Source organism: Lygodium microphyllum, chromosome 2, assembly GCF_053477565.2.
Source record: "Lygodium microphyllum isolate KBCC chromosome 2, Lygodium_microphyllum_v1.1.10, whole genome shotgun sequence".
NCBI lineage: Eukaryota > Viridiplantae > Streptophyta > Polypodiopsida > Schizaeales > Lygodiaceae > Lygodium > Lygodium microphyllum.
The window spans coordinates 144,195,648-144,220,202 of record NC_141136.1 but is presented as its reverse complement, the minus strand read 5'-3'; positions in this window follow the sequence as shown (position 1 = coordinate 144,220,202).

The following is a 24,555-nucleotide window of genomic DNA, read 5'->3' as shown; positions in this document are numbered from 1 at the left end:
GGGAATTATTTTAATGAAGGGTTGATTTTAATCAATTATTAAAAATGGGTGAATTTTTATTAGGTGATAAACCTTAATAAGAAAACGGCGGTTCCTTATTATAGATTTAATTACCAATTTTTAGGTTAAACGGTGCAGTTATTCGATTCCCGGACTTCGATTCCCGACTGGGTCTCTAAATGCAATTCATTGATTATAAATTAAGGTGATGTGGAGCGCTTTTTTGCCAGCGCGTGCTCATGTGACGGTTGGTTTATTTTAATTTAAAAATTTAAAGTGCCTCTTTAGCGCACGTAGCGCGTGCTAAGTGAACGACTGGTGGATTTTAATTTTAAAAAAATGTGTGTTTAGCGCGAATGCGCGTGGCAACGGTGGGTGAATTAAAGGATGTATTTTAACAATTAATTTGTGATTAAGGGGGAAAATAAATAAATAAAGCACATAAAATAAATACCTGGAAGGGTGTGTATGTAATGCAAGAATGCGCACGGAAGAATTCCAGTAAAGGAAAAGCAAAAAGCACTGATGAAACAACAATGACAACACCTTAGCAGATGTGTTAAGTTGGTTTGTGTTGGTGTTTTCATTTTTATTTATTTTTTTTATTTTTAGTTGTGATTATTTATGGTTGAATAAATGGAAAATGAGCAAGGGAGGTGAGGGAAATTTTTAGAATGTTTTTAGAATTTTTTTAGAATTTTTTACAATTTTTAAAATGATTTTTCGATATTTTTTGGCAATTTAGGGGTAATTTTAGGAAATATGGATTTTTCAGAAATTATAGGGAAGGCAATTCCTAGCAGACAAATTTCCAAAAATTGGCAAAAGGCAAAAGGATTTTTTTAGAAATTTTTCTGAAATTTTTTTTATGGAAAAATTAATGTAGTGATTAATTAAGTCACATTAATCACACTAGTCAATGAGACATAAGTCAATTAAGTCGGGTTAGTAGGATAAGGCAGGTTAGTCTACCTAAGTCTAGTCAGGTAAGTCTACCTAAGTCTAGTCTGGTAAGTCTACCTAAGTCTAGTCTGGTTAGTTAAGGGTAAGTAGGTTAGGTCGAACTAACCTAGTCAGGTTAGTGAAGTTTGATTAGGTTAGGTCTAACTAAGTCTAGTCAGGACTAACTAACCTGAGGTAGGTTAGTGGACTAACTATAGGTAGGTTAGAGTTAACCTAACCCTAGTTAAATGAGTTATTAACCTAACCCTAGTTAAATGTGTTATTAACCTAACCCTAGTTAAATGTTGACTTAGGTTAGTGGTTAATCAAACTAAGGTTAGTATCTAACCTTAGGATGGGAGGAGGAGGAGGTGTAGGTGGAGGGTAGTTGGAGGCAGCCGCGGGCGGAGGTGTAGGTGGAGGCGACCGCTGGAGGAGGTCGTGGAGGGGCCCGCTGGAGGAGGCGAGGAGGGTGGCGAGTCCGCTGGCGGGAGGGTGGAGGAGGCAGAGGCCGCGGGCGTGGCAGGAGGCACGGGCGGCGGAGTACGCAGGGCGGCGGCGGGCAGAGACGACGTAGGCGGCGCTGCGACTGCGGCGGGGCGGAACGCGACGGCGGTGACACAGGTGGTCGAAGGCGAGGGAGGCGCGACGGCGGCGACACGAGCCACAGGGCGGCGGCGGGCAACTTCTGCAGTAAACGGGGGAGGGAGGGAGGAGAGGAGGCGGAGAGGCTGGGGGGCTGGGGAGGAGAAGTGGCCACGGGCGGAGGGAGTAGAGGGGGAGGAGATGTAGTGTAGGGAAGAGAAGAAGAAGAGGGAGAAGAAGGAAGTGCTGGAGGAGGGCGCTGTGGAGGCGAAGGAGAGAGGAGGCTGAAGGAAGCAGCAGGGGGGAGAGATGGAGGGGAGAGTCGAGGAGAGAGAAGGAATGGTAGGAGAGAGAAAGAGAGGAGATAAAGAAGAAGAGAGAGAGAGAAGAAAGAGAGAGAGGGGGATGGTGGTTGAGATTCGGGGGGGGGGAGAGGGTGTCCGTTGGGGGGATGGGTGGGGTAAAATAATTTTTTTTTTAAAAAAAATAAGGTAATTAATTAATTTTTTAAAAAAAAGAAAAGAGGGAAAGGTGAGACGCCCCTGTCCCGCGCACACGCGCGGGGCGGGGGTAAAAAAATTTGCGGTAACGGGAGGGAAAGGGCACTCGGATACAGGGACGGAGCACGCGGACATGACCGGGGCGCGTTAAAACGTGTAAAATCAAAAACGGGCACGTTCACGCGCAAAACGAGCGCGAGAAAAACAGAAAAATAAAGAAAAATTAATAACTCCCAATCCGGATGTCAAAACGAAATAACGTAAAAACAAAAAGTGGGCAGGACGACAGGGGGGAAACAAGAAAAATACGGGACGGGGGTTCCGGGAGGGGTAAAGGGCGGTCACGTGCAAAAAACACAAAAAACGAACAAAAAACGCAATTGAAAAATTAATATCGAAAGATCCGTGCATCGGAATGAGGTGCAGCAAAAAGGAAAACTAGGCAGAAAGATGTGCCCGACAATCCTATCACGTCAAAACATAATCCCGACTGAGATAAAACGTGTTCACATGGGAAAAACCCAAAAAACAAACCCGAAAATGGGATCGAAAATTAATATCGGATGAACCGTTTACCGGAATGACATGCAGTAAGAAGGAAAAATGTCCACAGAAAGGAATGGCCCAGGGTTATCATGTTAAAACACAGTTCCGGCGGAAATAGGAGGGGTTCACATGTAAAAACTCCAAAAATACTCCCGAAAAGTCATTTAAAAATTAATAAGTAAAAATCCAGAAGTCGAAAAAGGGTGGAGGAAAAAGGAAAAAGGTAGGGGAAGGCACGGGGGACACGGTTGTCAAATCAAATTGGAATTCCGATCAAACAGGGCAGGTTCACATGGAAAGATGTCAAAAATACACACGAAAAAGTCTTAAAAACCCAGAAAATTAATAACGGACAAACCATGTAGCGGAATGATGCGGAATAAAAAGGAAAAATGTCAGGGGAAAAGCGCTAGTCAGGGCTATGACGTCAGAGCATGATTCGGAAGCAAGAAAAGTGTGTTCACATGGAAAACCGTCTAAATTGCGTAAAATGTTTCAAAAATTAATAACTCGAAAACCGTGCACCGGAACAGGGGTAGGTAAAAAGGAAAAATGGTCAGTTCAAAGGGAGGAATAGGGCTATAAGGTTGGATTGGGACTTTGGTGAACGTAGGAGGCATTCACATGGCAGGACCTCAAAATCAGGGAATGAAGGAAAACTGCAAGGGAACAGCCCCAAGGGTGGGTGGAACATAACCGGGTGGGTGGGAAGGGACCCCAGGAGGATAAAAAGCAAGGCAAGGCATACATGCATGAACAGGTTAAGGCATATGCAGAAGGGTATGCAATATAGACGCGCAGGGACGCGTCCCTACACTTAAGACCTTAACGGATAGGGTTAACCGAGCAACAGGGACCTAGGACCACGCCATAGACCATCCCCTAACATCCCCACACTTAAAACATGACCGGCACGAAGAAACCAAAGTGTATGGTTAGAAAAACTTGGCCCGTTTCGTCAAGAATCAAGGTTGAGTGTCGATGGCATGTCTAGTGTTGTAGTCGACTGCAGGAGGGACCAAGGCATCTTTACAGCGCACACGTCCATCATGGCAGGGACCACGCGGCAGCACCCAGGGAGGTAGCTGATTGAAGGAATCGCAGGAAATTCGTCGATGATGATAAGGGATACTACACTCAACTCACAGTCACTCAATTGGAATGAAAGATCAGTCACGCGCCCCATGACTGATATCACTTGAGGAATAATGATTGAAAACCATATCGCATACCCGGTTTAGGAATCGACAAGGGGGAATGGTGCAGAAGGAGTATGCCAGGGTGCACAGTTGATGGTGCATTAGTGCGTCCAACCCGGCTGGCATAGGTGCAAGGAGGAAGGCAAGGGAGCCTTACAGTGCCGTGTACAGAACAGGGTGATGTGTCTTGTGATGACGGTAAAAACCCATCCCGTGGGTGCATAGGGAAACAGGAACATACCTGACTCCAAGTGTCGTAACGTCCCTCAATCTCACCTCTCGGTATTTGATTGAAGAAACTCCAGTCAAACTCAACCCACCCTCTGTCTCACTCTCTGTTGATAAATACAGGAGGGCAGCCTTTTCCTGAAACCCATTGATGTAATCCTCACAGTCACTTGTGCAAAGGTTGTATGCCTTGTGCGCATTTGATTGGTGCAACTGTGCATCCCGCCCTGTGCCGGCATACGGTGCGAGAAGGAAGGCCAGGGAGCCTTATGGTGCAGTGCACAGAAACAAATTGTGCTTTGTGCATTGAGAGGCCCATCCCGTGCGTGCAATACTTCATTCACACTTCTCACCTCCCATTTGATTTGAAGGAAAAAGACTGGTATCTCGACCCACCCTCTGTCTCACTCTCTGTTGATAGATACAGAGGGCAACCCATACGCACTTCCCCATCCGGTTAGGATGAAAGCTCACATCACTCAAGGGGTTGTCGATGAAGATCGCGTCAGCAGTTGTGGAAGAGGCGTACCCAGGGAGGTAGCCATCAAATTCGAACATTGTGTTGAATAGGACATGTCATCTGCTAGAGGACAGTTAGTCACTTTGCAAAGAGACCCACGACACAGCGTACCAAGGGAGGCAGCGTCGGAATTGGATCCTAGGGATATCAATTAATGAATCCACTTTCTGGACTGCTGGGTGTTACCACCTTTTCCACAGCCAGCTTCCCGCCCAAGGGTGTTTACCACCTTTTCTTGGAATGAGGCCTGTTATGACAGGGAATTGCTTCCTTTTCTCTCATAACAAATTTGTTTGTTTGTTTTTTTCTTTGTTCTTTTTTTTTTCTCTTTTTCTTATTTTTCCCTATTCCCGAGGGTGTTTCCACCTTTTCCCGAAGAATAGGTCGGCATGACAGGGACCTAAGTCCTTTTCTCCCATGACCGATATGTTTTGTTTTTTTTTCTCTTTCTTTTTTTTCTCTTTTTCTCTTTTCTTCAAATTGAACAAGGGAATGGTAGAAAGACCATGTGTCAGAACCCACCTTGCCACTGTCGCTGGTGGAAAATAGAGGATAAAAGATCAAAGTTGGAAGGGGGGTTTAAGGGGACAAAGGGTTGCACCCGCTTCATCAGAAGTGGCTGAAGAACGGCTATCAGAAATAGCGTCATAAGAAGTACAGTGCCGCGCCAATGAGGGAAATGATCAAGTGTCCGTAATTGTCAAGATCCCCAAGGAGGGAAGTACTTCTTCAGGCGATATCCATTGATCAGAAAGGGATCATCAGAGGCATCCAGGGTCTGTACTTGGACAGAGCCATTAGGGTTGACGGCAAGTACCTTATAGGGGCCCATCCACCACTGTTGGAGCTTGCCAAGAAACTTGCCAAATCGTGAATCATAGGCTAGGACCAAATCACCTTCTTTGAACTCCTTGTGCTTGATGAAGCTGTCATGGTAAGCCTTGCGTCGAGCTTGCGTGGCTTCCATGCACTGTAGAGCCATCCTACGAATTTCGTCCAAACATTCCAAGTGCAGGAGACGGCGTTGCAGTGAATCGTCATTCCCCAAACGCTCTTTGATCGCCACTCTCAAAGAGGGTAGTTCCAGTTCAATAGGAAAAACTGCTTTTGTACCATACACCAGCTGGAAGGGTGTCTGTCCCGTTGCTGCTTTATGAGAGGTTCTGTACGCCCAGAGGGCCTCTGTAAGTCGATCGTCCCAATCACGACGATGTGCAGCAATTGTTCTTGTCAGAATCAAGCAGAGGATGCGATTCGTGACTTCGACTTGGCCGTTGGCTCTGGGGTAATAAGGAGTGGACTTGCGATGGCGGATCTTATACAACTCTGTCAACTCTTCCATGACTTTGTTAAGGAAATGAGTGCCTCTGTCACTTACCATCTCTAAGGGACTATCAAAACGGGTGATGATATTCTCGTACATGAACAGGGCCACGCTGTTACCATCGTCCCGCTTAAGGGCTTTAGCTTCACACCACTTTGTGACATAATCCGTACATACGAGGATGTATCGGTTCTGTTTCCTTCTGGTGGGAGGGTCAATTGGACCTACAAAGTCAATGCCCCACTTCTCAAACGGCTTCAAAGGAAGGATAGGTTGCAATGGCATGGCACTTGTCTTCGTGGGTTTCCCCATTCTTTGACAAGCATCACATCTTTTACAGTATTCATAGGAATCTTTGTGGATGGTAGGCCACCAATATCCTGCTAGCAGAGCCTTCCTGGCTGTAGCTTCTCCTGCAAAGTGACCTCCACATGGCTCGTCGTGGCAAGCCTTCAGAACAATCCCAATCTCATCCCCGGCAACACATCTTCGGAGCACTTCATCTTTGCCTTTCTTATACAATGCACCGCCTAGCAGGGTGTAGGGGGTTGATTCTAGCATGAGCTTCTTCCTTTCCCGACTAGAAATACCAGGAGGGTACTGTTGGGTTGCCAACAGATTAGCAATGTCTGCATACCACGGAGTTACAGTTTCCACCAAGAATAGGGAAGCATCAGGGAGGTCTGGATCATCCTGCTCCTCGTCTGCAATTTGTGGGATACGCGACAGATGATCAGCCAGAACATGGGAACGACCAGGCTTAGTAATCACCTCAAAATCAAACTCCTGGAATAGAAGGAGCCATCTCATCAATCGTCCTTTCACATCTGCTTTGTTCATCAAGAAGGACAGGGCCTCATGATCCACATAAAATTTAAAGTGGGTAGATAGGAGATAATGGTGAAACTTCTCCAGGGCAAACACCATTGCCAAGCACTCCAGCTCTGTCACTGTATAGTTCCGTTCCCTATCAGTGACTTTCCGGCTTGCATAATAGATCGGTTGATCCAACTTCGAGGAGCCCTTTTGGCAGAGGACAGCACCTAAGCCTTCAATTGATGCATCAGTGTGTACATGGAACTCTTTCGTCCAATCAGGAGGTTGCAGAATGGGTGCCTCAACCAGACACTGCTTCAGAGTGTGGAAGGCTTTGTCACATTCTTCCGTCCAAGTAAACTCTGCATCTTTCCTCAGAAGCTTGTGCAAGGAAGTTGCCTTTGTCGCAAAATGGGCTATGAACCTTCTGTAGTAACCCACATGGCCTAGGAATCCCCTCAACTGTTTGAGGTTGGTGGGTGCTGCCAGAGCTGCGATCCTTTCGATCTTTGCAGGGTCTGTTGATATCCCTTGTGCAGAGACAATGTGGCCCAACAGAACTCCAGAAGAGACCCCAAAGATGCATTTGTCGGGGTTGAGGGAAATCCCATACTCCCGGCATCGGTCAAAGCATTGTTCCATATGTTCCCAGTGTTCACGGATCAAGCTATAGACACAGAAGTCATCCAAATATACCTCAATGAAGTCGTGCAGATGATTTTGAAATGCAACCATCATGACTCGTTGGAAAGTAGCAGGGGCATTGCAGAGCCCAAATGGCATCACTCGGTAAGCATAGGTCCCCCATTCTGTGGTGAAGGTTGTTTTGGACTGGTCTTCTTCTGCGATTTGGACTTGGTTGTATCCGCTGAATCCATCCAGAAGAGAATAAAGTTCATGTCCTGCCACCGTGTCCAACAGTTGGTCTGTGAAAGGGATTGGAAAGTGATCCTTCTTCGTCTTGGAATTAAGCTTTCGAAAATCCACACATATTCGCAATTTGCCATTCTTCTTGGGTACAACCACGATGGGTGAAACCCATTCACTGTTTGCCACTGGATAGATAAACTCGGCTTCCAGAAGCTTCAGCAGCTCCGCTTTCACCAATGTGGAATAATTCGGGTTCATTCGCCTCTGTCGTTGCCGTACTGGCTTGGCATCAGGCTCCAAGTCAATATGATGTTGACATATTGTGGGATCAATCCCCTTTAGGTCTTTGTAAGACCACGCAAACACGTCCAAATTTTCTTTCAACAAGTTGTACAAGGTTGACAACTCCCCTTCTGGGAGACTGCTACCCACCTTAAGTGGCGTTCAGTGCCTTCTGCATCCACAAAGGTTAACTGCCTTTCACCTTCTACTTCCCGGATGAAGGTTCCACGGACTGCTTCTAGATACAGATCCGACTCCTTCAAGGGAGTGATGTCCTCTTCTGATGTCCCACTAGAACCAACTTCTTCTTTTGGTGGAGACTTAGGTTGCTTCTTAAGACGTTGGAATGGGATAAGCGCCGTTTCGGGTTTGGTTTCAAAATTAATTACCTCTTGACTTGAAGACTCCTCTTCTGAAGATGACACATCCAGGAACGTCACATAGCAGGGACCCTCTAATTTCTGTTGGGTTTGTCGGACTGGTGCTTGTTGGCACGGTGCATCATCATCATCTTTCTTTGGCAAGGATAGGTTAGGACGGCATGAGCCACTGCTAAAACACGGCTTGCTCTTCTTAATCCATTTCTTATAATGGTTTTCCATATGAGATGATCCATTTACTAGACCAAATGGTACCATTGCCATTCTGTCCCATAGCATGAGCTCGTCGGCTTCTGATGCTTCTGGAACTTCTTCCTCAAATGTATCCTCTTCAGGTGGGATAGACTCTTCTGGCTCACTTTCATCACCTTCTTCGTCCATATCATATCCATCCTCTTCTGTCTCTGTCTCTGCTTCTGCTTCTGTTCCTGTTGCTGCTTCTGTCTCTGTTTCTGCTTCTGCTTCTGTAGGAGCTCTGTAACAGAAGAATAGATTCTCTGTCTCCTCTTCTGCCTCTGTCTCTGGCTCTGCTGTGGCCATATAACAGGGAGAGCAGTACATCCATGCTTCTATCTCACTGTCAGAGGTGATTTCAGAAGTCATGCCTGGTTCTGGCAGGAAGTATTCACCCATTGATAATGGCTTTGCATCTTTTGGAAGTCGGCTTACAGTATCCACTGTTAAGGAATGTGCCATTATTTTCTTGGGAAGGATCTGTTTGACAGCATCTTCGTCTGCTGATGTTCCATCTGTAGCCTCGTTAGGGGAATCAGAAGATAATTCCAAGGAGGTGGATCCATGTCCTTTTTGAGAACCATACAGTTTCAGCACCACTTTATTGGGTCCTCTACCCAAGGTCAAGGTTCCTTTGAACCAATCCGTCCTTGCTCTGGCTTCAAAAAGCCATGGTCTGCCCAATAACAGAGGATAGGATGTACCATAAGAGTTTGGCTTCACCACCAAATAGGTTAGCCAATAATCTTTTCCAGCCACTGTAGTCTTCACATATGGAAGAATGCCCAAAGGCTTGATTCTACTCTGATCCGCCAGTCTGATGAGCCATTGGGTTGGTTGCACACCTTGTAGGCCTAGATCCTTCATTGTCACATCCGTCATAATGTTCACTGATGAACCACCATCAATCAGTGCATTTGCGATGAAGCAACCTTCAATCCATACGCCAGTCTCTGGAGTACCCGGATCTAGGAAAGCATTAGCCACATTCACTTCTTTTACAGGCTCTGGAGCCTTGTTGGACTTTGTCACTATTGAGGGAGCAATCCTTAAACCACGTCTTCTTGTCAGTATACTTTTGAATCTTTTCCGGCAACTGGGAGACAACATCAATAATTGTTGAAATGTGAGGTTTGGTCTAAAGGTATCTAGATCTCTAACTAGATCGTATTCTTTAATAGGATCCACTGGCTTCTCTAACCGGTTAGGGAATGGGGCAACACCCATTTTCATTTTCCCTCTTTCTTCCATCAGAGGAATTACAGGAGCTTCTTCTGCCACTTGTGGCACTTCCTCCTCTTCTGTATCCTGGACCTCTGGTCCTGCCTCTGTAACTGTCTCTGTAACTCTCTGTGGCACTGTAGGGCTCTGTACGGCACTGTTAGGCTCTGTTCTGTTCTGTTCTTCTGGTGGAAGATTGAACTTCACTGTTCTAGCAGGAGGGTTATTTTCTTTCTCGATAGGTGGTTCCTTCTGCTTTGCACGAGTGATGGCAGCAACTTCCAATTCCACTAAATTGGAGGTAGGCTCTTGGGCCTTGGCTGGACTATCAGTAGCACTGTTTTTCACTGGGGCTGGGCTTGGACAGTCTTTTGCAGTGTGGCCTTCTCCTTTGCATCGACTGCATAAGGGCTTGTAATCCACTGACCTTCGAGGATTTGGACAATTTGGTGAGATGTGGCCCTTTTCTCCGCATCTGTAACACTCCACTTCTGATCTCTGACCACCACCAGACTGTCTTCCTCTGTAACTTTGAGAGGGAAATCTTCTGGGTCCGAAATTAGGACCAAACTCTCTAGGCTTGGGTCCAATATCTTGTGTTGTCATTTTGGATTCTAGCAAGTTAAATCTTGTGTCTTCTTCCTTTCTTCTCCTATCATGCATCTCCTTCAGAGAGCAAATGTCCTCTGTATGGTTCTTCCGCAAACAGTAGGAACAGAAGGCTCCAGGGATGGTTGGTTTTCGTGTACATTCAGTGGCTAAATGGCCTGCTTGATGACACTTACCACACCAAGTATTTGACCGCATCACATCTCTTCCTGCTCCTGCAACGTTGGATATGCTCGCGGTATTCACTTTCAACGTCTGTAGCTTCTCTGTAATCACATCCATCAACTCCTTTTTGATGTTTGCAACTGAGTTGGATAAATAATCCTTCAAGCTTTCTCCTCCGGATGTACTGGCAGGAGGGTTTTGAGGAGTCTCTATAATCACTGCATAAACTGGTTGGGTTGGTATAGAGGGGTCTCTGTTCTGGTTCTGATTCAGAGCTCCTGTTTGAACTGTTGGCTGTTGGCTCCAGTTGGTAGGATTCCACTGTTGCTGCTGATTTGGCATTGAGGAAATTGGTTGAGACCATGGTTGTTGTGGTTGAGCCATCATTTGAGGCATGGATTGTGGCCATTGTGGATTTGGTGCACTGTACTGTGATACTGGGGGCATCTGTTGGTAGGGATAGGGAACAGTCCCTGGGACTGCATTTGGTGGATACATCATTCCTGGCATCAGAGGAGGTAGAACTCCTCTTCCTGTATTCATCGCCAATCTAGCTTCCACTTCATCGTACAGTCTTGCACCTTCTGTTGCAGCTTGCAGTGTGGCTGGTCTTTGTAACTCCACAAACTTACGGACTTCTGGTTGTAATCCTCTGAGAAACACTCCCTTCTGAATGCCATCATCTAGATTATGGTTAGTCCATCTCTTCAGGATGGATTCCATTCGTGAGACATAGGCTTCCACTCTTTCTCCAGAGGACTGACTTAGATTCATAAATTCCTCTCTCATCCGCTCTTCAAAACCTTCACGCCTGAATTTAGTGAGGAAGGCCAACTTCAGGTTGTCCCATGTACCAAAAGTTCCTGTTGCTTGTCTCTCATACCACTGAAATGCCGCGCCCTTGAAAGTGGCGGGGAATATTGCCAACCAATGCTCAGGGGTTCTGGCATTGTTAGCCACACACGCTACCATAAACTCTGCTACATGAAGATCGGGGTCTTCATTGTACTCTCCCTTAAAAACTGGCAATGGGACTACGTTCGCTGGTCTGTCATCAATATTTCCAGGACGGATCTGGCTTGGAAGTGGGCCTCCAGCAGGAGGAGGAAGGGCTTGATGTGCCATTGGGACTTCTGTAAAGAGTTCCGCAAGGGCGTCAAAGGCGGCTTCTGCTGCGAGCTCGCTCTCGGCTCTGATTCTTGCTTTCTCTCTTCTCACGTACCTCTGGACTCGTTCTAACGCTTGCCTTTTTATTGCATCATTCATCAGGGGGTTGACTCCACTATGTTGTTAGTGCTCCACAGAGGGTTAACAAAAGGCTTCAGTCTCTGGAGGACTCTCTTGCCAACATTTCTTCTACTTCTTTCTTTTCAACGTCCCTAAATTCTGCTTTCATGCCACTGCACAGAGGAAGGTATTCGGTTCTGAAGGTGTCAAAATGCATACGTCTGAGCATTGTGGTGGTGCCATCATCATAGTAATGCCAGGTTCTGATGGTTTCAACAGTGTATGTTGTGAAAAGCACTCTGTCTACCAGCTTCCAGTGGGTTGCTAATTGAACAAACAGAAGATTATCAGTACACCAAGCATCCCATGTATCTTGCTGTTGAGCATCCACGAACAAATTCCAACTCTTTTCCTTCTTGTCTTTGTGAACCTCTACAGACCAAGACTCCTGAAGCTTCTTCACAATCTCCCACTTGATGTTGTCTGGAAACTTCTCAATGAATGCCAAATCTTCCATGGATGGTCATTCTCTCTGTTTCTGTTCTTTAGTTTGTTCCCAAACAGTTTGCCACCAAGATGCAAGTTTCTACTGCTTCAATAGGAAGAGGAAACTGTCCACCACATAGAGCATGCATCATGATGGTGATGTGTTTCCGCCATTGTGGGATGAACTTCTTATGGAAAGTTGCTTTGATTATGAGGAATTCCAACTCTTCAGTGGAAGAATGAACTTTACAAACATCCATTGAATTCTTCTCTTCTTGGCAATGCCATTTCCTTCATTTTCAGCCTCTTTTTGGTGCTTGTTGATGGCAAGCTTCCCCGGCTGCGCACCAAAAACATGGAGCCCCGAGAGGAACACCAAGGAAAAGGGAATTCTCTTGCAAGAAAATCTATCTTGTAACATCAACAAGCTTGTTTATCATGTTTCATATGATCCCAATGAAGAAAAGAACACCAGGCACAACAAATCTTCATGCAGCATCATGTAGATCTCCCACGGTTTTTAATAGAATCAACCATATTCTTCAGCATCTTCACAAAATCCATCAATAGAACAAAGAAAGCAAATAAATACACCATCTTTGAATGGAAATACATCACATAGTATTCATCTTCAATATCTTCATAGTCTTCTCTCTCAATCTCTCATATACAATCACTCTGTTTCAGTAGAATTGACTATCTCTGACTCTCTCTATCTCACTCTATCAATAATACATCATGTCCTCACTACAATCTCTCAAAATTACTCTCAATAATCACTCTTAGGTCGTGGATACCCCTCCCAAGAGGTATGTCTGATATGAAGGGTCACCAAAGCCACTACAGTGTCTCTTCACAGCTCACTACTGTCACTTCACTCTAGTCTTCTCTTGAGTCTTCAGCAGCTACTTCTTCCACTTCTTTCAGCTCTTTTGCACTTTTATTCACCTCTTTTCAAGGCTAGAAAACTTTCCCAAAATCACACATACATTCCACAGAACACTTACAGAAGCATACAGAACAGTCTACAGAACAGTACCAGAACAGCTACAGTACAGAACAGAACAGAAACAGAACAGAAGCAGAAGCTCTACAGAAGACCTACAGAAGGTTACAAAAGGTCATCAAAACCACATAACTCATTCTCAAATCATTCCAAACTCTCACAAAACATTCACCAAGCTTTCACAATATCTCATTCTTCATCAATCAATACTTCATCCCTCCTTACAGAAGATAATCAGAACAAAACAGACCAAAACAGAACAAAACAGAAGGTATACAGAACCATTCAGAATCTATCAGAACATCACAGAACCACCAACAAACATCATGAACTTCCAAAACACAATCAATATCATCCAAAACACTCTCAATCCACTTCCAAATCAATCAATCATCCCATAAAATCAACCATTCAGCTCTCAAAAACAACAAAAATCAGCCAAAAAACAAGTCATTTCAACACTCAACAAAAGGAGACCCAATGCAAGTAGGGAATCGATGGGATGCTGAGAATGCCACAAACCAAGCTCAAGAGTCAAAAATCAAAGCTCTGATACCAGTTGAAAGGGAAAGGTGGATCAAAGGTTGGACTCGAGAGCTATGGTGGGAGAGCAAGAGCAAGAAAGGGAGAGACTAGAAATGGGAACTCCAATAGTCACAATGTGTGACCGGGCCTTCCTTTATTCAAACTGACAGTAAAAGAATAAAGAATAAAGTGACGGTGAGGAGCGCCCGCCACCTACAGTGTGTAGTGGCAGTGATTCTCAGTGTAGTAATACACAGGCGGCTAAGCAGAGGTGCCTTTACCTCCAACACATCCATTCAAGTGCAAACCATTGCAAATAGTTATTGAAGTAGGCCCCTTATAATCTAGGGGCACACCCATCCATTGATATACTAGAAACAACTATCTTTGAGGTTCCTCTTGTGATAAGATTCTATCTTCTCTAGAATTTATGTAGTGTTCTTGCTTGTAGAAGAATGAACTATGAACCAAAGAGATGGACAATTACATAAAGTGTAAATGCCTTGAGCGTTCAAAGTAGGCATCAAAGGCCTTCCTAGCTCCATGCTCCTTTAGTGTAGAGCCTATATATCCATTAAAAAATGGCCCTTGAAAGCCTCTCAATGGGCCAAACTACCCAACAAGGGAAAAAAGGCCACATCACAAATGCATGTATATGTTGCATTCGGACTGTGTCTAGTTAAAGCAGAATGCAACAACATCAAGCTACAATTGCGAGGGTAACTAGACATGACAGTTCTAAATGATAATAGATGCACCTTGAACGACACTGCATAGATGACTCAAGACATCAATAGAGAATCAACATCTGGTTGTGCACTTGGAGACTCAAAGGCATGTATCAGAAGGCTTGAACTTATAAGCCTAGACCCGAAAGATGAAGACATACTATCACCTGCTTATCTTAGGGTCAAACTCACCGAAAAAAATAGAGCATGGTATCGATACTCTCATTGATGAAGGAGCACATTTTAATATCTTGTCCTGTCAAGCATGGATCGTAATAGGCGAACCAACACTCACACTAACTAATGCAACTCTTAATCCTTATGGGGGATACCCAAAAGTACTTATAGGAAAGTGAAAAATCCTTGTAACTATTGAAATGGAAAGCTTGCCTATCCTATTCCATGTTCCTCCCAATAGTGTAATTTGTGGAAAGGAAACCCTCCTAGGAAGACCCTTCAAAAGGGTGATGAAGTGTGAGACTGATTATGTAGAACAGAGGATACACGACACTATCGAGTGTGAGGATAATCAGAACCTTTAGCAAATGTGACCTCATCGAACCTTGAGGGAAAGACAAAGAATATTCTGACATACCAGGCAAGCCTAGTAACGAGAGCAAGGACATGTTGAAAGAGTTGATACAAGTGCATGTTGAACAAAGAGAACCAGTGAGTGAGGCCATGCTTGAAACAAAAAGTTTAGGAGACAATGCCAAGGATAGGCTTTGGACTTACAAATATTGTAGAATATCACAAAAGAATCCCAAGCCTTATAGACCAAGGTATCGATGGAGAGCCAACATAGCGCCGCGATGGATATCCAAAGCATTGCTACATGCTCAAGGTTATTCTACAGGTAACTGATGGATTTGGGTACCAAAACCCCTTGCCAAACAACGTCTATCAGCTGAAGGCCAGATTGTATCAAAAGCAAAGAAGCGCAATAGGAAATCTAAGTGAAAATCCAAGTCTCAAGTCAACAACATTGGAGTGAGTGAGCCCCTCACAATTGAAATCAAGAAACCAAACATGACTATTCAAAAGGTAGATCCTTAGCCTAGCATGCTTAACAAGTGAATTTCAGATGTAACCGTGGAGTGTGCACAAACACCACTAGTGCCCAAGGAGCCTTTGACTTCCCAAGAGGATAATCATCTAATAGCCACAAGAAAATCTTCCAACCAATGCCAAGTCTACCTAGGAGTCCCAAATCTCCTACACCCTCTTTCCCTAAATGGACAAAAGAAGCACAACAATAGTCATCGAGTGTAGTTGCTCAATCCCAATCTCTATCTCCATCTAAGATTGCAAATGTCCAAGGTGCAAGACATGACACGACCCCTAATTCTTAGCCTAAGGATATGCCTATGTAATGCACCATGACAAGCTCAACTCATGCTTGATCTACAAAAGTATATGTGCAAAGGGCAACAAAAGACAAAACCACTTTTGATCTACCTAAGGACTTGACAACATAGTTTATGAGCAATTAGCCAATCCAATAAACTAGTCGCTACTACTTGCAATTAGAAATCACAGCAGTCAATCTTTGGCCGTGATGACGCCCTTGAGGAACGTGTCCTAGCAATTCACCTGCGGAAGATATAACACAACCAAAATCCGTAACACCTACAACACTTCTTTAAAAGCATCTAAAGCCTAGGCTTTAGGAGAAATCTCTTGAAGATTTGGCTAAAGAGATGGTGCATATAACAAATGAACCAAACAAGAAGTGCTTGATGAAGCTTGATCACAAGCTGACAACCATCACACATGCATATGTTTATGTGGACATTGGAAGGCCAACACCAGAACACACGAAGCTCATAGTCAAACCCATGATTTGGGATGAGCAACAACATGTTTTCTCCTACTATGTAGCTATTGTCATGGTGAAGAAGTCATAAAGGACATCCCAAAAGCCACAATTAGGGAATTGTGCTTCATACCTTCACTCTATATTACTCAATGTGAGAAAAACAAGGAAAATCTCGAAGCACTCAAACAAAAAGGGAAAGGAAAATGTAACTTTTTATAGAAATGGTACTCCAACCAAAGTTTGGTAGCCAAAATTAGCTATTGACTAATGACACTCCTTGAGCAAAGGAAAGTCCTTTGGAAATCAATACATGATCCCACATATGTTGCCCCAATCTCATTAAGAGTGTAGAGGCCATGAGGACTGAGACCAAGATTGCTGAAGAGTTAAGGAATAAAGCATCAAGTCCACCCACAAAACCCATTGCCATCTCTCCTAATGACGATGAAACCTCAAACACATCCATGTATTCTAATAAATCAAAGCAACCATTACCATCAACGGTTACTTGCAACACTCAATCCACTTACAAAAAAGGTTACATTGACCAATCAAGAGTGGATACAACATTGTCACAGTAGGTTGATGAAACTATATTAGTCACATCCGAGGAGAACAATAAGATAGCAACCGAGCAAGCCCTCATCAAACATAGAAGTGTCATAGAGTGCTTGACCAAGTTGGATGCTAAACTCAAATTATTCGCATGTACCTATGTCATTGCGGACATGTGCACATTCCCTAGGGATAAGCTTGAGGAATATTTATCATATCAGCTATCTTGGGAAGAGAAATAATATCTTAACAATCACTATGACAAGCTCCTACATGAACTCATACAACTCATCTCTGATGAGAGGAACCGACGAACTATGCTTAACTGTGACATTCAACGAAGTGATTTGCCAACCAAATATCTTTGAGATACAGCAACTAAAGTGAAAATCAGAGGGTCAAAGTCCATTTGACAAATGTTGGTTTTGAAAACCACGCTATAATGGCCGAACTTGGAGCTAGTATCAGAGGAGTGATTAAGCAAATGGCGGTCTCAAAGAGACCCGAACTATGTGGCACCAACTTCCTTGAGAGTTCCATGGGAGTGGCACACATCTAAAAGGGATGTAATTTTAACCCTTAGGTGAACAAGGTGGAAATTTTGAAAAATCTAAAGCAGATGACAAGGCCAAGGAAAAAGTGAAAAGGAAGATGAAGGCACGTCGAGAAAAATTTGGAAATACAGAAAGTACAAAAAATCCTAAATCAATGATAAAGGCACACAAGAAAAAGCACAAGTCAATACTTTTGTAAAAGAGCACAAGGCGCACCATGATTTATTTTGTAAAAAAGCGTTGGACTCTCACCCATGCAAATTGTAAATGGTTACAGGCACGAGTCCAAGCTATGCCAATAGGGAAGAGGAGGAGAAGGGTTGGAGGAATGGGCCAAATCCCGAGACCAAAAAGGGGATGACCACCCAAAGGAAATTGGGGTAACTAGGGTTTTGTATATAAAGTTGAAAAGTGAATGAGGAGCTCATTCTTGTGTGTGGCCAAACGTAGCTCGCCTCTTCTTCTTCTTTTTATTATTCTTGCTTGCTTGAGCTTGTGCTTGAGAGAGGGAGTGTGAGAGTGTGAGGGAGCGAGTGTATGAGGGTGAGGGACCATGGTGGAGAAGGTCTCCATCTTCTCCTCTCTTCTTCTATTCTCTTCTCTTATCTTTTCTTTCTCGTGGCAATGGAGCTTGGAATGTGGAGCTTGAGGATTGATCTCACTTGAATCTTGCACGTGGATCGTGAAGCTACCGCAATGCTCATGAGAGGAGGCAACTCAATCGCGCATGGAGGTAAGCTCACTACACTCGTAGAGAGACATAGCATGTCCATTATGTGAGAGGTAGCCATTAGTAATTGGCCTGAAAATCTTGAAATAATAAGAGGTCAATGGGTCTTAATGGTTGATCTCGCCTCTATATACTTCTAAAAACTTTGCATTCAACGTCAAAGAACTTGTCGAATGTTTTTATCCATAGTGGTTTCATTCCCTAGCCACAAAGTTGTATGAAAAAGTAGTTAGGATGATCACCTTGCCACTCATAGGACTGCAAAAATCCAACACAACTGGCCACTTGCATCAAACTCTCAATCCTATTCATTTGTTGACCCCTATGCAAGAAACCATATCCTGGAGGGAATGAGAAGAGTATACACAAAATTTTGGAAAAAACTAGAGCTTTGAGAGGGAATAAAGAAATGCCCAAAAATAGGATGCAACTACGTTATATTAGATTGAGTTGCATCCAAAGATTGTTTTTTGGCATCAATCTAGAGAGCAAGTATCTGCTTGATGGTTCTATTAAGGCGCCGTGTTAGCCTCATTTATGGAACTTGAAAGCAAGCATATATTTGAGTCTTCCTTAGATGGTGTCAAGATGCAAATATGTATTGAAGTCCCAAACATGTGGTAAGAATCTTGAGCACTTCAAGTGTAAATTATCTTTTTTATTTGGAAGGATATGTTTTGGACATGTTTGTCTCACCATCACTTCTTAAGAAGAAAGTTGGCAATAGTTGTTATATTTGTATATGAGGTTTCACACACTTCAGGCTAGCATGTCAGACTCTTGACCATCACAATCAAATATGTATTGATGGTGAATGACTCTAGCAAAGGACCCATTAAATCCCAATTAAACAACTGAAAAGGGCATGTTACTTGTATTGATCATAATAAACCTACCAGTTTGACCATAGGTCTCTTTTGTGATTAACAAAGGGTGCATTGCTAGGTCTTTGTGCTACTATTTCAACCTCTTAATCAATAAGACCTTTCTTTTTGTTCATCAAGTAATTGGCTACACAATTTTTCATGCTCCAAGTGATAAAGCAAATTGGTTGCCATTATTTTGGTTGTTCCTGGCAATATCAAGACTGCTCTTGGCCCTGCATTTGATGCATCCATGCAGAGTAGGACTGGTTTCTTGAAATCTGGGTACTAGTGTGTAGAAAATGTAAAGGTTGCTAGTTAGATGACATCAACAATCAAAGATGATATAGTGTCTAGGCAAACAACAAGGTGGCCTACCTATTATAGTTATGACAAAACAAATGAATATTTGAAAGGATCTTCTCTAGTCCTAGCCCATCCTAGGCTATCCATTGTGTTCAATGAGGATGTAATGAGGACTAATGAAAGAAAATTTGAACCACCATTAAGTTTTAGATGTAATGGTGATCATCACAAACACTATATTAGAGATTTTGGGAATCTCCCAAGTTCCATTCTCTAATTAGAAATAAATATTTGACCATGTGGCTAAATCTTAATCTCTTTTTTAAAGATGGAACTTGGTACTATCATCTATATAGTATCTAGAAAAAGTTTCACCTTCAAGAAAGGGGGTAACAATTTGACCATGTGACCAAATATTGACCATCCTATAAATTCCCAAAGTTGATGAAAATTCCCAAACTCCTTAATATAGTGTTCACAACAATATTGCTGTGATGAATGGAAGTCTCTATGTTTTCACCTGTAAGTTTTGACAAAGAGGATGGAGAATGTTTCTCTCTTAGTAGTTTTTCTTTGTTAGAAGGAAGTCCACATTTCCAACATCCTCTTTTGAGGTTACACCAAAAGTACATTGACAAAGAGAAAGTATTGGATAGTCTATTGAAGAAAAATCATGAAAACTCTCGACCAAAGTGTCTTACAGAGGAGGTAAGACTTTCGTCTTCTACTCCTTTATACTCTTCGTTGTCTTCTCAGGAGGAATAGGGGCTTGACCTGAGGTCACTTGTTCTACCATATCACCAGAACGGGAATGCACTACTCTTTTGTTTCAAGGAAAAAACATATGTGTAGAAGTCTAATGGGAATCCTCAAAGTCAACTTAATATGGAAACAATGATGTTCAAGCCCCATAACAATGACATTTCATCTTGTATTGCCATGGCCAAGCTACTCTGTAAGCTCACAGCAACATACCTTCATGAGGTTGCAACATGTCTAGGTAGAAGAAATGTTAATTTCTTCTATAGTTACATTATTAGATCACCGAGTGGAGACAACCAGTTCACATCGACACTCTTGTGAACCAAAGCTTGATAGTCTACATGCTGAATACTCCTTTCTCTTGGTAGAAAGTAGAAGAATGGCTAAGTGTTGTTCATCGTTAAGGGGGCTCATGATTGAAGCATCTAGCTCTCGAGGCACTAATGGTATAAGTTTAGAGTGCTCTGTAAATGGGACATCTCCTTCTTGCAAATTGGATACAACAGTTGGCTCTTTGTTGATTCAAGAGCATTCATATCCTTCAACCTACTAAGAGCTTTCCTCACCCCTCTTTGCAAGAGTTCTTTTGAGCGGATTTCATCATTTGGTTTAATGGAGCCACTAGGATTATGTGCAATAAAGAACTTGCTCTATCATTGACAGTTGAGGTGGTAGTGGAGCACTTGTAGTAGGGGCAGTTTGTGTAAGCCTTGTAAGAAAAGACCTTTCAAGCAAGTATACCTAGATCATAAGAGGTCAATGATTGGGATATACTCAAGAGTACTAGTAACAATATATCAATGGATTGTTTGCATTTTGTACTCCACTTGCTTATATATCATTTTATGTTGCAATTGTTGGAAATTTGAAGCAAAATTTCCTAATTGGGACTACTAAGAGAGCTTAATCTCCTTTCTGCATAGGTTATGGCAAACTTTGAATGGAAGTCCTATTCTAGGATTTTCATTTAAGCAAGCTTTGGCCTAATACATTTTCTTGTAGCCTTTCCACATTCAAATGAGCCTTGAAGGACATACTCGCAAAATAAGGGGAGGAATATATATCAACAAATGCTAAATAGGTATCTGCCCATAATTATCTCTATCAAATATGTCTCTAGAGCCAATTGTTGGTTTTCTGTGTCTTGCTTCTGACTTCCTTATTCTTATGGACATCTTTAGCATGATAGATGAAAAATAGATAAGGTCCTATTGGCTGCAACAAAAATAGTTTATGTGTGCAATGCATTTAGTAATGACTAGTTTCTAGTGCATTGATGGGACCTGAAATGGGCCGGCACTAGCTATGGCATTAGCCGGACCTCATGCTCATGACAGACAAACACACCCTCACGGCCTCGCAGACCAGGAGCCTCTATCTACTGTTAAAGGACAAACTTCCTTAAAGCCTAATCTATGCGTTTATAGTTTTATAGCTTTGTAGTCCAACGTTTCCCTTTCTATGAACTCCTCAGAGGGAGAACCCATACACATTGGCAATAAATATCATGATAATCACATACATGGGAGGCAACCTCTCAGTAGAAACACCATGGCCCCACTGCAGCTCTCCTACATCGCAGGGATTGGCCCCTTGATGCGTTGCTCAACATACAAAATAAACGAACAAACTCCACTCTTCATTTTAAACGTCTCCATGATGTATACCATGTTTTCTTTCCAAATAATCCCCCACGAACCGAACGTCTATCCTACGGCTTAGGATGCCTTTCCACACTCAACGTAGTCATCGTCATTGAAAATAGGTACTATGCATCCAGGTTTTTCTTATTCTGATACCATGGTTTCATGCGCATGCAAAGGTGAATGATTCTAAAGTGCTCAAACATAATTTTCAAATCAGCAACGTGCTTGTACACACCAAGGCTTTCAATGCTTATTCCCTAACCCATTGTGGCGATGCAAGGATAGCACGGAGACCACCCTCGTGCTACTATCCTCTTAATCAAAAGTACAAAGACTCTATGCCATGAAATGCATTAGAAAATCAGCAACAATCAGCACGCAAATCACACCATTCAAACCTCCCAACCCCCCTACGTTTAGGTATTGCTTTCGTTGCACAGGTGTAGAGGTTCATTTTGTCATGTTTTGATGTAGAAAAAGCAATAAATCACAAACTTTGACAAAGAAGTAGGGAAAAATGAGGCTAGACATCATGCTTTGCCACTACCACACATCCACAAACAATTCTTATATTTTTTCTTATTTTTCCAAGATGTACTTCTAATTTTCCCCTTATTTTCTCCTTATTTTTCCCATTTTCTTGATTTATTTGGCAGTAAAATATGGTATTTTATGTTTTTTCTTATTCCACTCACTTCAGCATACTAACATTCAATTTATCTTCCATATCTCCCCCATGGGAACACTTTTCTCCCACCCGAAATGGAAAAACTACCATTTTGCCACTTAAAAACCGCATTTCGGGTTTACGGGAATTAAACAAAGCATGTAAATCATTGAAAATCAGAATTTTCTGATACAAAGTAATTAATCATAATGTAAACATCCCACAAACAAATCTTCATCCAATAAGAACATAATTATCATCATAAACTATAAAAAATCCTTCATTTTCTTCATAAAAATGGTCATACCGTGTTTTTACGTAACCCGAGATGCTTTGAATTTATTGCATAATTAGTAGACAGAGCCTCCATTGCTCTCAATCCAATGCTGTACTTCAATCTTCAGCATCTCCATCAATCTTCTTTACCATTTTCTTCATTCTCCTTCCCTAGTTCCTCTTTCAAGATGGTACACATGAATAGCCCATAAAGAAGAGAGAGAGGAGGGAGGAGAGAGAAATACTAGAATTTGTTCTTCCCATCCATGCAGTCATTGTTCGCATGAAGGGCAGCGATAAGATCAGCAAAGAGAGAGAAGTTGCCCCCCATTGTCAGTTGGATAGGGTCTTCACAGCTAGAATCTCCATCCTCATGATCATGAGGCGCATTTTTCGGCCGTCTGATGGCGCCTCCATATCCAATTTTCTTTATCTTTTTTCTCCACGATTTGCTTCATTTTAATTTGCATGAAATTTGGGGGGGTCAAAGCTCCAAAGGGCACCACCCCTTTTGGTCACAAACTTGTCCACCTTTTCATATCTTGCCAATTTGCGGCCACTTGATCGTCCAGACTCCGATTCGAGCTCTGAAAGATCCTGGGCGTCCGGCTTGACATCCCGCATTGACTGGCAACTCCTGACATCCCGCACTGCAGTCGAAAAAATTATCAAAAATCCACAAGTGTCGCTCGGGCGCCTTTTAAAAGCCATCTTTCACTTGGTGCTTAAAATCGTCCTAGCTGGAACCGCTGCCTTCGATGTTAAATATTTTTCCCCTAAAATCTGGATTTTTTGGCAAATTTTTGGCACATCCTGGGCTCAAAACTCCATTCTCATGCATCATGCATTGCACTCTACATCACCTATTATTTGCGTGATCTAAAGTCATTAGTGTATGCATAAACAATTTAATGTATGTGCTTTATGTGAGATGTCTACAATTATTGTTCAAACCCACTTGCTAATGCAAATTCAAAGCATGCAAGCCTGCTATTGAGAAAGTTCTGCTTCCATTGACTTGGCTTGCAAATTTCCTCACATCGAGTGTGGATTCAGGGAATGGCTCTTTGTTTCCCACATGAACACTACAACTGCCATAAAGCTCACTTTGTTGTTAGTATTCTATAGCTTGCATACTAGTGGAGAGTAGTATGAGGGAGCCCCTCATAAGTAGTCCCCCCACTACAACTGCCATAAAGCTCACTTTGTTGTCAGTATTCTATAGCTTGCATACTAGTGGAGAGTAGTCTGAGGGAACCCCTCATAAGTAGTCCCCCAAATTCCCAATTCAGGAGCTTGCATGTAAGTGGAGAGCACAAGGCATATTAGAATCATAGACTTCATGTGGACAAGCTTGATTTCATAATGTTATGTTGCTCTAGAAACAAAAATGCTTGATATGGATGTGGGTATTATCTCTGGGACTATGTATAGATTGCACATGTGTGAAACATGGCTTTTCTTATTGGAGACTATAGCCAAGTACTACCGTGACATGAGTAATTAAGAGTGGATATGGAAACAACTTGCAAATATGGGAAGTATTGTGGTAGTCAAGTTGTTCTCCCTTTTTAAATAATTTGGCTGATTTGGAGACAAGCAAAGAAACTATATTTGTAGTTCCCATGATTTGAGCAATACAAGAATCCAAATGAGATTGATGTCTCTCTAGACCTAAATAACTAGATTGCTAATGCATTTCGACTGTAGTGATACATCAAGTGATCCAATGCATGGAGAGTATTTAATTGCAATTAAAGTGTGCATCTTATCTTTTTCTAGACCTCTCTTTCTACTTCTTTCTTCATTATCTCCTTTCAGCTTTCATGTTGACCTTAAGAAGCAATTCTCTCTAAACAATAAATCCATGCATGTTCACCAACCATATCAAATATCCCATGTGTTAGAGCTCTGTGTCTGAATATGTGACTTCTTGGATGAAGATATATCAATCATAAGATCATTGAAGTGTTGCTTGTAAACC